A 15,263-nucleotide genomic window follows, 5' to 3' on the forward strand; every position below is an offset into this window, starting at 1 on the left:
GAGGACAATGCTAGTTATACACACATATATATGCACTTATACAAACACATAGGTTATCAATTCCAACCCTCCATCCTTACCATACAGAACAAAGTTTCATCCTGCACAATCAAAGCTACTAAGAGTCTGTTTTAAGAGATAATCAGTCTCTCACGTTTGTTGTACCAAGCAGCAGGTCCCCTACCTTAGAATTTGAATTATCACCTGTTCCATTGACCAACTGTTTAGTCAATGATTCCTGTGCCTTCTTGGTGTGACAAGTGGATCTTCTCCCAGTTAATCAGGCTTGAAACCTACGAGTTAAAAGGAGCTGAAACCAACCTCTTCAGATCCTGCAAATCCCGGACAGGCCCCCAGAAATGTTTTAGGATCCAATGATACCTAGGCTGTTTCTTCAGAAAGTATTTACACTTTATTGTACCAGTACGTTCGTTCAGTGGAATTGCTTTCAAAAGACTAAGCATCCAACAAAAGAGAATATATTCTCTTATACAATCCACACAAAGACACTTTTTTTTGTTATCTAAAAACAAACTGGTTACATTTCACTACATTATTACACAGGCGCAGCATACTTTTTAATCCTACAATTGCTGTCTCATCTCCTTGTCGTAAAATAGGCATGTTTCTACCCTCTATTTTACAACACCCACCATCTTACTTGCATTAACTCTTTCTTACCCAAATCCCAGCTACCACACCCTAACAACATCATAAATCAGTTTATAGTGCTGTAGTGATGTGACAGGTTGTCTTTAAATGTTTGTAAATTGTTGTTTCTATAGCTTGATTACACTTTATTATTGAATTTCTGAAAATAGTATATAGTGATATGGTTAGAGATTTGATTAGGATTAGAGATGAGCGAACGTACTCGGATAAGCACTACTCGTCCGAGTAATGTGCTTTATCCGAGTATCTCTCCGCTCGTCCTGAAAGATTCGGGGCGCTCCGCTGCTGACAGGTGAGTCGCAGCGGGGAGCAGGGGAGAGCGGGCGGGAGAGAAGGAGAGAAAGATCTCCCCTCCGTTCCTCCCCGCTCTCCCCTGCAGCTCCCCGCTCCGCAGCGCGTCCCGAATCTTTCAGGACGAGCGGAGAGGTACTCGGATAAAGCACATTACTCGGACGAGTAGTGCTTATCCGAGTACGTTCGCTCATCTCTAATTAGGATCTGATTGGCTTGGGTTTGATATTAAACGGAGATTCTATGATAATAGTGTAGCCTGTCAAACATTAATACACTACTTGCGTAGCGTGGCTCCATCAATACCAAGTGGATGAGCAGTGCAAATAGCATAGGCAAACTGGTGAAGTTGAAGTGCTTGCTATGTAGGTAGGTCATCGACTCTTATGAGAAAATCCCATTTCAGTCCTCGTATTTGCATGTTTGATGTTCTTCTGTTGGGAAAAAAGCAGAATTGGCAATTTTATACTCTCTTCTTACAGTCATCGCCTCTTTTATGTCACACGCAGATCTTGCTTTGGTGGAAATGAAAGGACCATTGTGGTCCAACAAGTGCTGCAGCTTCTTCATTCTCTTGATCAGTGCGAACCCCAGGAGCCTGACCAGCAGCGGTCACGTACTGATGGCTCATCCTAGTTATACGTGATAGAGTATTTCCCTTTACATGACATTTTACTTTCATACACAGAAATAGAAAAATGACTTAGTGCAAATATAGTAAGTTACATAATGTGAAATATATTATATGTGTTTTGGTTGTTATCTTCCACCACGCATGAAGAGGGTGCAGCAACATGCAGAACAAGAAAACCCCCAGTGGAGGAAACCTGTAGGGGAGCCATGGCTGCCGTACTGTCCAGGGAGAAGAACACCATAAAATGTCTGCAGGTGAAGGTGTGACTACTACAGTAATGCATATGACTACTACAGTGATATGTGACTACTACAGTGTACTGGTGCGTAATGATAGTTACTGAATATACTTATGGCTTAGTACAGTGATTTTGAGTGTTCACATGTATGTGTCATGAATGTGTGAGACGGTGTCACTGTACATGTGTGACGGATATATTTGGTCTCTTACAGTCTCTAGATCTTCTTCTGGCTGGTTGGCAGTTGTAATTCCCCATCCTGACAGCAGTACAGCTTAACTATAAGTTGAAAGATAAAGAAAGTTGATCTACATGTTTTTTATAGGAGCCAAAACATCAATGTTCCCAAACATTCAGAGAGAAGCGATACATGTGATATTATACAGCATAGTAATAATGTAATATAGAAGGCTATAGTATAGTAATATCTTGCTGGGAGAAACTGTAGGCAACCAGGCATTTCCCCTACAGTTATAATACAAGGTTAGTTTTAGGCAGTTGGAGCTACAATGCAATTCTCTGTCTCATAGAAGGGGGTCTGAAGCAGGAGATCCCCTCACTGGTGTCCTAATAGGGTGTATGTACAGGGTTTATCTTTATGAAACTACCCCTTTTCTAGATGCAAATGCTGTCTGTGTTTTAGGTAATAGCATTGAGGACTTAATAAAATATGGGATTTTAACAACCTTCCCGCTCCAGGGCGTAAGTTTTCGTCCAGGGAGCGGGGTACTTCCCGCAACAGGGCGTAAACTTACGTCCTGGGGATAGCGCAAGATCACATATGATCCCGCGCTATCCCGCAGCGAGAGCCGGCTGTCAGTCACAGCCGGCCTTCCACTGCAACAGCGGGGGGTGCATCGGAGATGCGCCCTCCGCTGTTAACCCCTTCCCTGCCGCAATCTAAGTAGATTGCGGCAGGGAAGAGTTCACAGAGGGACGTGTCCTGTGTTGCCAGTGCCTGAAATCGCTGTATAAGCGATAAGGCATGGCAGGGCAGTAGCCCTGCCATGCCTTATCACAGCAATCAGCAGTACTGTGGTGAAAGTCCCCCGAGGGACACAAATATTGTAACAAAAAAGATTTAAAAAAATGAATTTAAAAAAAAATGTTCAAAAAAGTAAAAAAAAACCCTTTTGTATGCTTTTTCTCAGATTAGCATAAAAAAAGATAAAAAGAAATTAAAACCCCACATATTTGGTATTGTCGCGTCCGTAACGATGCGTACAATAGGTTACACATGCTTTTGACTACTGTGCACGGAAAAAAACGTTTAAAAAACGCTAAAAAACTGAGGCAAAATGCTAATTTTTAGAATTTTTCTTCACTAAAAACGCAATAAAAGTGATCAAGAAAGCCGTATGTACCCCAAAATGGCACCAATAAAAACTAAGCTCGTCTCGCAAAAAATAAGCCATCATAGAGCTCCGTACATCAAAAAATAAAAAAGTTGCAGGACTTTGAATGCAGCGATTTAGAAAAAAAAAGATTTCCAAAAAAAGGGGTTTTATTGCAGAAAAGTGGAAAAACCTAAAAAAAAATGTAAGAATTTTGGTATCGTTGTAACCGTACCGACCCGCAAAAAAAATGGATTGTCTTATTTATGCTGCATGATTAACGCTGTAAAAAAAAAAAATTCTATGGCAGAATTGATGCATTTCTCTCCCTGCTATCATAAAAAAAAAAAAAAAGTTTTACAATATAGTCTATGTAACCAAAAATGACGCCGATAAAAACTACAGTTTGGCACGCAAAAAACAAGCCCTTACACGGCTGCGTCGACGGAAAAATAAAAAAGTTATGACTTGATAAATGGAGAAGAAAATCCGCCAAAAACGTTGCGTCCTTAAGCCCAAAATAGGCCCTGTCATTAGGGGGTTAAGCCACTTCTCCACACCATATGTCTATTGCTTTTGTTGGTTCTTAGAGCGATAAGTTAAGCTTATGGGCTCAAAGTAGGTGACCCGCTGAGTTCGGGGATGTAAGTTTTATACTTAACTATCCAGCCATTCCCTAGTGCTTTGAGTGGCATGCTAAGCAGTCCCCTCAAACTTAGAATAGGAGGGGACCACTTAACGCCCCACTCAATGCACTGCAGCAGCTGGTTTCAGTACTGAAACCAGGGGAACGGTGGGGAAGGTAAGTATAAAACTTGCAGCTCTGGCCTCGACAGGTCAGCTACTTTGAGCCCATAAGCTTAGTAGACTGCCATTTTATAGATGGAGAAGGATGGTCTTACAAAGAACAGAGGATAAAGTGTTATATCATGGGCCATGGAGGAAATGTTTACTATTAAAGCAAATTCTGTACATATGCAGAGGAAAAAGACCGCTACTAAACAAATACTGAAGAGCCATAAAGTGACACACAGGAGGCAGCCATTTTATAGATTGTACCAGTGTGCAAACTCCGACACAATGACACTACACTATGGAAACTCCTGAAGCTGAGCCACTATTGCTTAGGGCATTTCTAGCCTACATTCCTATTGTATAGGTGCAGCCTCTCCTCTAAATGAAATTATTGGTTGCTGAACTTAATAACACTGGTCTACATTTGATTAAAAACAATTCTGCTAACCTAATTTTTTTTGCTGATTTTACCCAAATGAAAAAGGTACTGATTCCATATATGAAGTCCAAAAATATGCAATACGTCAATTTTTTTCACAAATTGCAATTATTTGATTATAGGTAGAGATGAGCGAACGTACTCGGTAAGGCCGATTTCGCAATCGAGCACCGCGATTTTCGAATACTTCACTACTCGGGTGCACTGTGGGTGAGCGGGGGGTTGCAGCGGGGAGTGGGGGGGGGGGGACAGGGAGAGAAAGAGGGCTCCCCCCTGTTCCCCTCTGCTACCCCCCACTCCTCTCCTCTCCGAACTATTACTTTTTTCCAATATCATGCTTGCCAGAGTGCTTTTTCATGCCAATGTGAGGCATTTTACTGGCAAAAACGACTCCCATCACTTCTGTGAAGTCGCAACCCTCTGGTTTGGCTTTCAGCTGTGTTCGAGGATTGATAAATGTTTTCTATTGTTTTCAATGGGAAACCCCACATCACACACTGTGCCATGTTTTACTGTCTCATTGAAAATAATGAGCGATGCATTCCGAGGAACATAAAATGATAGGACATGCAATAGTTCATATTTGCACAAGATTTGTGAGTCTCGGAACGCTTAAATCTTACGCAAATTTCTCAGCCATGTGAAACCATCCAAAGGGGAAAGAGAGGCGATTTTGAATGTGACTCGTAGGGTTAGTATAGCTTGGCTGCTTTTTAGCTCCAGAGTGACCCTGTTGAGCATCCAGAGTGCAGCAGTGAATATACAGGGGGTGGACAAAAATGTGGAAACACCGTACAAATGCATGGGATTTTAATCATTAGCACTACGTTACCTTTTGACTCTTGCTTGGTTAAGAGCTTTCCTGCCAAATTTGTGTTTATGTCACCTCTTGCCCTGCTCTGGGTGGTTTGGGGAGCCCGTTGATAACAGCAGCTGAGTGGCTCAAATCCCTGACCAATGGAACCTTGTTGCTTGGCATCTGTGTCATATAATATCCCCAATTAAAATCTGTCTCTACATGTCTTATTGAAATATGATTTATAATTTAGTTATATTATAGCATGGGGAATGGGTTTTACGGAAAAAATACAACTCGGACAACTCGTTTAAAGGGAACCTGTCACCTGTATACAGCACCATAAACTAAAGATCATGTGGCGCATGAAAATCTAACTTTTTTAAGATTGTCGCGTGTGTGCTCTTCCATACAAGTCTATGGGAGAGCGCACGCACAGTAATTTGAAAAGTATCAGATTTCCCCTTGAGAAAGCCGTGATGCAGAAGGTATGTTGTAGGTGTACCATTCTAAGGGTCTGTATGTACTATGCTGGATTTATATTTCTATTATTTAACTTAACATATATAGGAAACCCAGTTAATAATATTAAACTGCTATTGTAGCACTTTTGTATTCATGAATTTCTGTATGTTCTATTTAAGGGGTTAAAAAAAAGAGATGGTTCTGCAAAAGGGGAGGGGAAGGGGGAAGGGAAAGGGAGGTTGGGTGGGATAGGGTTGGGGTTTGGCCAGAAATAGGTCACGTGACGAAGCAGAAGGAGCCATTTTACAGAGGAAGAAGGCAGAGAACCTGGGGAAGGAGAGAAGAGTGAAGAAAGCAGCTGGAAGAGTGAAGAAAGCTTCTGGCGGAGGGAAGAAAAAAGACTGAAGACTGCTGAAAGAGGTGAAGACTGCAGGGTGAAGAGAGAAGTCCCAAGACTTACCAGTGATGGAGGCCTTGCTGGAAAGGATCAGAGCAGCGGTGGAGGAGAGAGGACTGCAGTGGCTAGAGGAGGTGACAGGAGCAGCGCTGGCGACGGAGGAGTTAGTGCCAGTGGCCGTAGCATTAAGGGAGAGGAGGCCATGCAGGGCGTGTGCGCCTGCACATTTCAGCCCTGAGGAGGGTCCTGCGTGCCGCCGCATAGGGAGCCCGTCTCCAAACTTCCATTAGGCGGTGTGGTGCCGCATCTGGCACTAGGCCCTGTGCTGCCAGAGGGGGGCGGGGCCTAGCTCACGACAGTACACAGAGCCAGCAGGCAGAGCTGGGGGCTGCTCACCCAATGAAGAGCCATGCGGGGAGCAGCCCTGCAACAACAGGTCAGTGCAGAGGAGCAGAGCAGTAGGAGGAGAGGGGAGCCCCAGGAGTTCTGACCATGGGGTTGACAGCAGGGGGTGGCAGTCAGCTGGCCCTGAGAAGGAAAGAAGAGTAGGAGACCCAGGATAAGCAGCGGCGGCTGCGGCCACAGCAGTGAGGGAGCAGTCGGAATGGGAGCAGACAAGTCAGAGGAGAAGCATGGGAGAGGACAAGCCCCAGCGATGTGAAGATGGACCAGCTGCTGGTAGGTTCAGAACCCTTGTGCAGCCGGGTGAGTTATAATCCTTGTCATGTGTGTCAACTATAGGGGGGCAGTTTGTGCGGGTGATGGGTGGTTTGGTTGGTGAGATAGGGGGTGAGAGTGCGTTAGGTGAAGTGAGAGGTGTGTGGGGGGGATTCCAGAATTTTATTGGTCAGCTGTGGGAATTTTGTCAGAAACAAGAATTGGGAGGGGGTCAGTCGCTGGTGTCGGTATGGACCACGCCGTCAAGAGCGTCTACTAGCAGCAAGAGCATCCGAGCAGGAAGCTCGGCTGGGGTGACTGGGATGGAACAGATAGCGGAGGTAGACTGAGAAGGGGTGCGGTTGGATAATAAGGCCAAGGGGGAGGTATATGTGTGCTTTCATGGGCTGTTAGAGGCACACTTGAAAAAGGAGGCAAGGGAAAATCTAGTGGGACAAATACATGGAGAAATTTTTCCTGCTCCCGCTGGATAAGTTTGATTTGAAACAGTCCTGGCTTTTTTGCTATTTAGATTCTATTGGGGAGGCCTACAGGGTGTATGGGGGGGGGGAGGGGGGCATACCTGGCTGCACTACTACGAGCAGTTCAGCTTGCTGTGTGATTTGTGTCCAGTGTCTTGACGTCCACCAGGGTATTCTTACTGTATTACTGGCTGCTCTATTGTCGGGGACCTCTCCAGCATGTCACATACCGCAGTACTGGCTCTAGCCAGCAGATGGCACCATTGTATAATGGCAGAAAGCGAAAGGCCCCTAGAAAACCCTGAATCCAAAATTGGATTGCAAAGGATTAACCCTTCAGGGATAGTCAGGACCGAGGTTCCAGTGTGGGGCCACCTTTATCAAGGCGATTGCCTTGCTTATTAGGTAGGCTAATGCCATTCTCCCTGTAGCTTGAGGTCAGTTGTCTTGCTAGTGTAGGGACCGTGAGACACGAGGACCCTTGATCGCTGGGCTCACGGCTTATGTGACTTGGCCAATTCATTAACTAATCCCTAATATTTATTACAGCAATTTCATCTGTTATGTGTGCTGGTATGCATGGTGAGTGTTTGGGTCTTGTTGGCAGTCCACAACATTTATGTGGGCTTGGTGCTCACTTGCCCACCTAAACATAAAAGAGATAGGGACTGCCAACAGGACCAACAGAGATAGGGACGATCAAAGGTCCTTGTGTCTGGCACACAGGACACAAATCATACAGCAAGTTACGAGGAAACCAGACACCAAACACACAGCAAGCTGCAAAGGAAACATGACTGCTCACCAGGGAAACCAAACCTTAGAGTGAAGGGTTACCATCTTTCCCTTGCAGAGGGCGGATATTTATCTGCAAACAGACCAGTGGTGATTGGCTAGCAGAAGAACACCACACCCAGCCAGCTCAATCATTCCAAACCTGTGGGGCTGTGCTGCTAGAAACCTATGTAGCACAACAAATCCCAGCCAGCACAACCCTTACACTGGCCCCAGGAGCAGATGAAGAAGGGAAAATGTGCCTAGTTCAACTTTGGAGCTTGGTATGTAGGCAGTGGGAAACTTAATTTAGGGGTCACTTGCTCAGAGGACATGGGCAACTTACTTAGCAGTATGGCGAGAGTGGGAGGAATGGTTAGGACGCTTTGGGGTTGGAGCTCTAGAGCAGGATGGAGTGGGAGTGTTGCTGAGTTGGTTGGGTGAAGGGACACGGCAGAAGTTTACGATAGGACGGGTGAATTGTTCTATGGCAGTAGTGGCAATCGGTTGTAAGTTGAGGGGGGAGTGTGAAATTACCAAAAATGTTTTGGTGAAAAAAGCTTTGAAGAGTTTTAGAAGAGGAAAGGGTGGTGGAGACGTGCAGAGGCCAACTTACTTTGGTTTGTTGGAATAGTTGGGGGTAGCGTTGGAGGACATTTGCGGGAAGCAGTTTGAGAGGTTGCTATTTAAGGTGCTTTTTTCACTGGTCTTCTTTAGGGCTTCAAGAGTGGGGGAGCTTGTTTCACTTAGTAAGATGGTAGGGGGAGGTGTGCAGGCTGAGGATTTTATGATGGAGATTTTTGTGAGAAGGTCTAAGACTGACCAGATGGGCCGTGGTCAGCGAGTAGTAATAGGTGGGGTGTCCTGGGCGGAGATGTACCAGTTGAAGACGTGGCAAAGATATGGAGCTGTTTCGGGGGTGGGAGTCTCTCCGTTGTTGAAGCATGCTGATGGTGAGTTTTCTTCTCGTTACCAGTTTAATGCGGTATTGAAGAGGACTTTGGGGAAGGTGGGGGTGGATAGTGCGAGGTTTGGGACGCACTCTTTCAGAGTGGGGGCAGCCATGGAAGCTGCGGTGCATGGAATGCAGGAGTAGGTGGTCAAAAAAATAGGTAAATGGGAGTTGGAGCGGTACAAGTTGTATGCCAGACCAGAATGATTGTAGAAAGGGGAGTGTTCTAGTGTTACAAGGGGTGGACTTACTGCATGTTCCGTTTTATTTTGTAGAGAAAAGTCCGGCATTAGCTCGGATATTGGGGCATTTGTTTGTTTATTGGGGGCTGAAAGGGCAGGTGTTAGGGTGGATGGGAGGCATTTGTGCTTTGACACAAGCACGGTGGTGATTCGGTGGATTGGGAAAAGAGGGATGTCATGGTGTAAGGTGCTGCAGGAGGTGCAAAGACTAGTGAGTCTGGATAGGGTGCCAGACCTTTTAGTGTTACATGTAGAGGGTAATGACCTCGGGAAAAGGCTGTGTAGGGACCTTTCACGGGCTACTTGATATGACATGCTACGTTTGCTGATGTCATATAGTGGTTTAAATATTTTATGGTCGGAGATTGTACCCCAAAAAATGTGGTGCTTTGCATGGTCCGTTAAAGGGCTGGATAAAGCTTGCTTTAAACTTAATAGAGAACTGTCTCGTTTTGTGGGAAAACATAGTGGTGTAGCAGTTAGGTACAGAGATTTGGCATTTAAATGCCATTGGGACAGATTTATGTTTAGAGGGAAATCGGGAGGGTATAGAGCGTGCCCTGGTGTTGTGGGGTGCCGCGCAGGCTTGAAGGGGTCAAGCAGTGCTAGCTGTGACGGAAAGGGTGGGTCCTGGGGAGTCAGCAAATTGGGTTTTGGGGGGCAGGGTAAAGGCAGGGGCTAGATAGTTACCCCCCCCCCCTCATTCTTTATAGTGTTGGTAGGTGGATCTGTCGCCCCATGGTTTTGACAGGGTGGTACCTTGCAAAGATGAGTGGAGGGCTAGCAGGCCCCAGTGTCAGGAGGTAGGAAACTAGAGGCCAGTTGGTGAGTGTGGGTCTCCTGACTCAGTTTGGTTTGTGGCGGGGGGCGTGCTGTTGGGAAATAGGGTCTTCCAAGTTGGTGGCATGTTGCGGGAGGCAGTACAAAATATTTCCCTGTTTGGTGAGGCGACAGATTAGATTTTGGGGCTCCTATGACCTCCCTTTGGTTTCGTATTGTAATGTTATATATTTTGTTATTTTTAATAAAAAGACTGCTGTGGACAATTTAATCTGAGATGGTGTGTTGGCGTTTATTTGGTAAAAGGGGGTATGGTCGCAGCGATAGGGACTCGGTTATACCCATGTCATGTTATTATACATTCATGGTTTTTGTGGGTCAATTTTCTTTTTTGGTGTGCATTATTTATTGAAAACACTTTCAGTATTACATCTAATCCTTTACAGGCGGTATAGCATATTAAATTAGTAGTCTCATTTAAGACAAATGTGGCCGTTGGGGATCACAGCCAGCTAGGTGAAGGTCTATCCATGTAATACAGAGACAACTTGAGTCTGCCAGAATGGGAGCCCCTTGTACAGAGTAACTCACGGACAGCAGTCCTGAGCTGGCGTACCCCTCTCTAATGCCCATTTACCCTAATAGGGCACATGGAGAGTGGTTTTCTTCCTTAGACAACTTCGATAAAGCCTGTTGAAAACACAGCAGCACATGGTACTATTAATAACTGGACTACAGCATTAAACTTAAACCAAATGGAAAGTGTCAAGGATATTATTAATAGATGGTAATTGTAGAAAATCAGAACAAGATTCCTGCAAAACGCTATTAAATATGAACTTTAGAGAAAATAAGTCTCCAGATGGAATTAAATGTTACATTGTATCACGTTCATTGAAGGAAGATGGAATTTAATGACACGTCAATCAGAAACCTCTGAGGGTCCGTGCTCAAGACTTGTATAAAGACCTGTTGGCACTTCACAAGGCTCCTTACAGAGTCATAGCTTTGCTTTGCTCTCCTGAGAAAAGAATTCAACTTGCTGCCCTAACTGTGTATCAAAATTACCTCGTCAAGTTAAGAGAGTTTGACTGTGAGCACATTATTGGCATGCAAAAAATTGGATGATCGTATAGAAAAATTGCTCGCCACCTAGGTCGTTCTGACCAGACTGTTAGCAGGTGTTGGGACTAGTGGATGCATGAAGACACACACACACAAGGTGACCGGGCTCAGGACGCCCTCAACAGACCACCATAAGAGAGGATCCTCTGATCATCTGATAAGCACGAGCAGCTTCAACTGTTTCATTGTCCGATATCCAGAGACAGGTGGCACCATCATTGCAGGCCCGTGTCTGTTGGAACCATTTCCAGGCGCTTGGTTGAAAGACATTTGGTCTCACAGCGCAAATTATATGTACTGCCTTTGACACCCTCCCTATGTTGTCGCCGTTTGCAATGACAAAACAAGACTGCTACGGAGTGGAATTGGATTGTCTTGAGACCTAGGGGTGAGCGCCTTAATCCTGCCTTTGCTGTGGAGCGGCACACTGCCCCCACTGCTAGTTTGATAGTCTGGGGGACAATCGCATACGACAGTCGGTCACCCCTAGTAGTGGTATGAGGGACACTAACCTCTCAGTTGCATAAAAACATGGACAAGAGAGCGACAAAGGGATCTTGAATGGGTAGCAGATGTTAGCTTACCTGGCACTAAGTGGGCCCCCAGCATGAAGAAGGGGGTTAACCCGCTCAGCACCTGTAGTCCAGGTGAGCCCGTAGTGTTATGATGTCATCACTGGTATCCTGTAGTGTACAGATCCAGGTGGCAGCAGGGGGAACCCCAACACTAAACTTTTGCAGTTTCTATTTTGTTTTGACTAACCTCTCAGCGATATGTTCAGGACATCCTGCAGCCACATGTGTTCCTCTCATGGCAGCTTCTAAGAGGTATTTTCCAGCAGCATAAATCTCGTTGGCACACATAAAAGGTGTCACAGGAATTCCTCCACAACATTACTACACTTCCGTGGCCTGCCCGGTCTCCAGATTTATTGACAGCCTATGAGGTTGCATGATCTAGAGGCTCAATTACAGCAAAGGTGGAGCGATATACTGCAAGATACCATACAGAACCTGTATGCCTCCAAGCTCGCTCGTATAACATCTTGCATCCAAGCTAGAGGTGGTACAACAGGGTACTAGAGCCTCCATACCTGCCCGTATCACATCTTGCATTCAAGCTAGGGGCAATACAATAGGGTACTAGAGCCTCCATGCTCACCTGTATCACATCTTGTATCCAGGCTTGAGGCAGTACAACAGGCTACTAGAGCCTCCATGGCTGCCCGTTTCACATCTTGTATCTAAGCTAGAGGTGGTACAACAGGATACTAGAGCCTCCATGCCCGCGTGTATCACATCTTGTATCCAAGCTAGAGTTGGTACAACAGGGTACTAGAGCTGCTATGCCGGCCCGTATCACATCTTCCATCCAAGCTAGCAGTGATACAACAGGGTACTAGAGCCTTCATGCCGATCCTTATCACATCCTGTATCCAAACTAGAGGCGGTACAACAGGGTACTAGAGCCTCCATGCCCGCCTGTATCACATCTTGTATCCAAGCTAGAGGCGGTACAACAGGGTACTAGAGCCTTCATGCTCGCCCATATCACATCTTGTATCCAAGCTAGAGGCGCTTACAGGGTACCAGAGCCTCCATGCCCGCCCGTATCACATCTTGTATCCAAGCTAGTGTTGGTTACAGGGTGCTGGAGCCTCCCTTCTATTGTTTAGTTTTCTGCAATAAATATATTTTTGCTCTGATATTGTAATTACTTATATCAACACACAGAGAAGGTTTTATTCAATTCTGACAACTTCTAGGGGAGGGTGTTTGTTTGACAATGAGTGTATCTGACCCTTCTATGGCGGCATTATTTGGGCACTGTATGGAGTTGTAATTTGGGAACTGTGTGATGATATTAAATTGTGTGGCACTGCTGTTTAGACACTGCAGTATTTGGTGGTAAGGCAAGGCCAGCGCTAGCACTGTCTTGTGATTTATAGTAAACTCTCTGCTGTGAGAAGTATTAAGACTTCACAGGTTTCCAGTTTCAGAATGTAAACAAAATTGCTACCATTCTCCAACAGCAAGAAGAAATCTTGAAAACGGTGAGAATCTGAGACACTAAAGTGGTAATTAATTACAAAGTGTGAAAGCCAGAAGATCTATGTACAAGTATTGTGTATTGCAGAGATTTGTGACTGGTGCAGACCATTATCTCCCTCCACATGGAAGAGTAGGTAATGATGGATGTGGGGGATCTGCGCTCTCACATCTTCATGTCCAGGCGCTCTCATCTGTCATGTTCCCTTATGTAATTATAAGTACTGATAACTGTTCAGAAAGGGAACCTGCAGGAACTGCGCCAGATTTACATTAAGAAGACAATAAGCCATTGTATTAGGTTCTACAAGTCACAGACTGCCAGCACCCATCTGTTCTCATGCTCTTATTATCTTCTGGACCTCCTTAACAATCATTACAACATGAAAAGATCATACATTCCAGTGATTGAGCAACTACTAGGGGTGCTGATAAGTCTTTGGCTTTGACCACAAAAAATTGACATAGAACAATGAAATTTCACAATTATTCTACATAGTCCCCTCCATCCAGATAGAATTGCTTTGGTTGGGTGGCAAACCAGACGTCAGCTGCTGCAATTGCGTCAGAAATTAAGACAAATTTGGTTACCTTGAGGTGTTTCATCAAATTAGAAAACAGATGATGATCTAAAGGTGCCAAATCAGGTGAATAAAAAGGATGATCCAGCACTTCAAAGCCCAGTTCAGCCAGCGAGTTCTGGGTTTTGGCTTCTGTGTGGAACGAGGCATTGTCATTCAAGAACACGACATCTTGGATCAACTTTCTGTGTATTTTTGACTTCTATGCTTCTTTCAATTTATCCAGAAATGTTGTGTAATACATTGCTGTGATAGTAAAACCCTTTGGAAGGCAGTCCACAAGCAGTATCCCTTCATTATCCCAGGAGGCAGGCACCATCACCTTGGATGACAATTTCTGCACTCTGAACTTTTTGGATGCAAGGAGCCACTGTGTCTACATTCTCTTGACTGCTCTCTTAAGGTCAGCTGCACACGACCGGGTTGGATTCTGCATGTGGGAGCCCGCAGTGGAATCCAACTCTGTGCCTAGCCGGCATCTGCGCATACCTGTCATTTCTTTCTGCTTTCTGTACTGTGAATGGTCTGCTAGGTGATGAAGCAGGCACCCATGAGCTTTCCAAAATGTCATTGCGGAAGGGCCACGGGTTGGACGGATTGCATTGAGTTCAAATGACATAAGTTTCATTGATGTGAAAATAAATGAAGATTGTAAAGCGAAGGACCCCGTCGTGTTAGACTCTTGTGTAGTCCAGTGCCTTGTGGCTGCGGAAAAAGTTGGAGCTATACAAAGAAAGATTATTATTATTGAGGTCCGAGTCTAAATGGCCATCCCATGAAGGTACAAATGAACATTGGAAAAGTTATCGAGGAATATGAACACCAAGGTATGCAAGATCTCTGATTTATAGGCTATTCAAAGGAAATTTCTCATCTGATTTTGAGATTCAAAATTCTGCACTGATCATTTATAGGGGTTGGGACCATGTCTCTCTAATACAGAGCTCCAAATTCCCTGCAGAGGCATACAGTGACAAAATACAATTCTGTCTTGTTCAAATGACGTTTGCCAATTCGGGACCTGCCATATAATTTATGATGGAAATCTGAGGCTGAGCCAATCAATGGAGCTGATCAATGTGCCAATAACCCAATGTGGATTCCACTTCAAGAAGTGATGTCTCGTCTTGTATTTTCGCGATGCAGAATAAGCCTGAGGATTCAGAGCTCTGGAGTGGGCTAACTGAACTCTGGCCGCTTCAGAGATATATTAGAAGATTAATCATTGCAGAATCTTAATTCTATTTAGAATATACAACAATAAAATGGTGTGAAGTTTAAATATTAATTGGAGACATAAACTGTACAAGCCTCCTGTGATCACAGGCTCTATGCTCAGCAAACCTTCCTTCTCTCATCCTGTGCCTCACGTATACAACACTTGGAATAGAGTTAAGCTTGACACTTGAAGGCCGTCTTCACACAAACCTATTTGCACATGCAATGCGCAGAAAATAGAACCCATTAATTTCAACGTGTTCGTTCACATCGCGTATTTTGCATGCGCATTTTGGTCATGCAAAAAAAAATAAAAAAATACACAGCATGTTCTATTTACCTA

General features: G+C 44.8%; 1 long non-coding RNA gene across 2 annotated transcripts; it reads right to left on the minus strand.

Annotated features, from left to right (window-relative positions):
* Positions 1-1,158: 1,158 nt before the first annotated feature.
* Positions 1,159-13,914, minus strand: LOC136631453 (uncharacterized). 2 transcript variants are annotated; one of them, XR_010793017.1, is made up of 3 exons: positions 13,713-13,914; positions 2,048-2,114; positions 1,159-1,397 (listed from the first exon to the last, which is right to left on the minus strand). It is a non-coding gene; the product is annotated as an uncharacterized lncRNA (long non-coding RNA). The 2 variants fall into 2 exon arrangements; XR_010793016.1 differs by lacking the exon at positions 13,713-13,914 and adding an exon at positions 11,836-11,925.
* Positions 13,915-15,263: the final 1,349 nt, after the last annotated feature.

Source organism: Eleutherodactylus coqui, chromosome 6 (genome assembly GCF_035609145.1).
Source record: "Eleutherodactylus coqui strain aEleCoq1 chromosome 6, aEleCoq1.hap1, whole genome shotgun sequence".
NCBI classification, from domain to species: domain Eukaryota; kingdom Metazoa; phylum Chordata; class Amphibia; order Anura; family Eleutherodactylidae; genus Eleutherodactylus; species Eleutherodactylus coqui.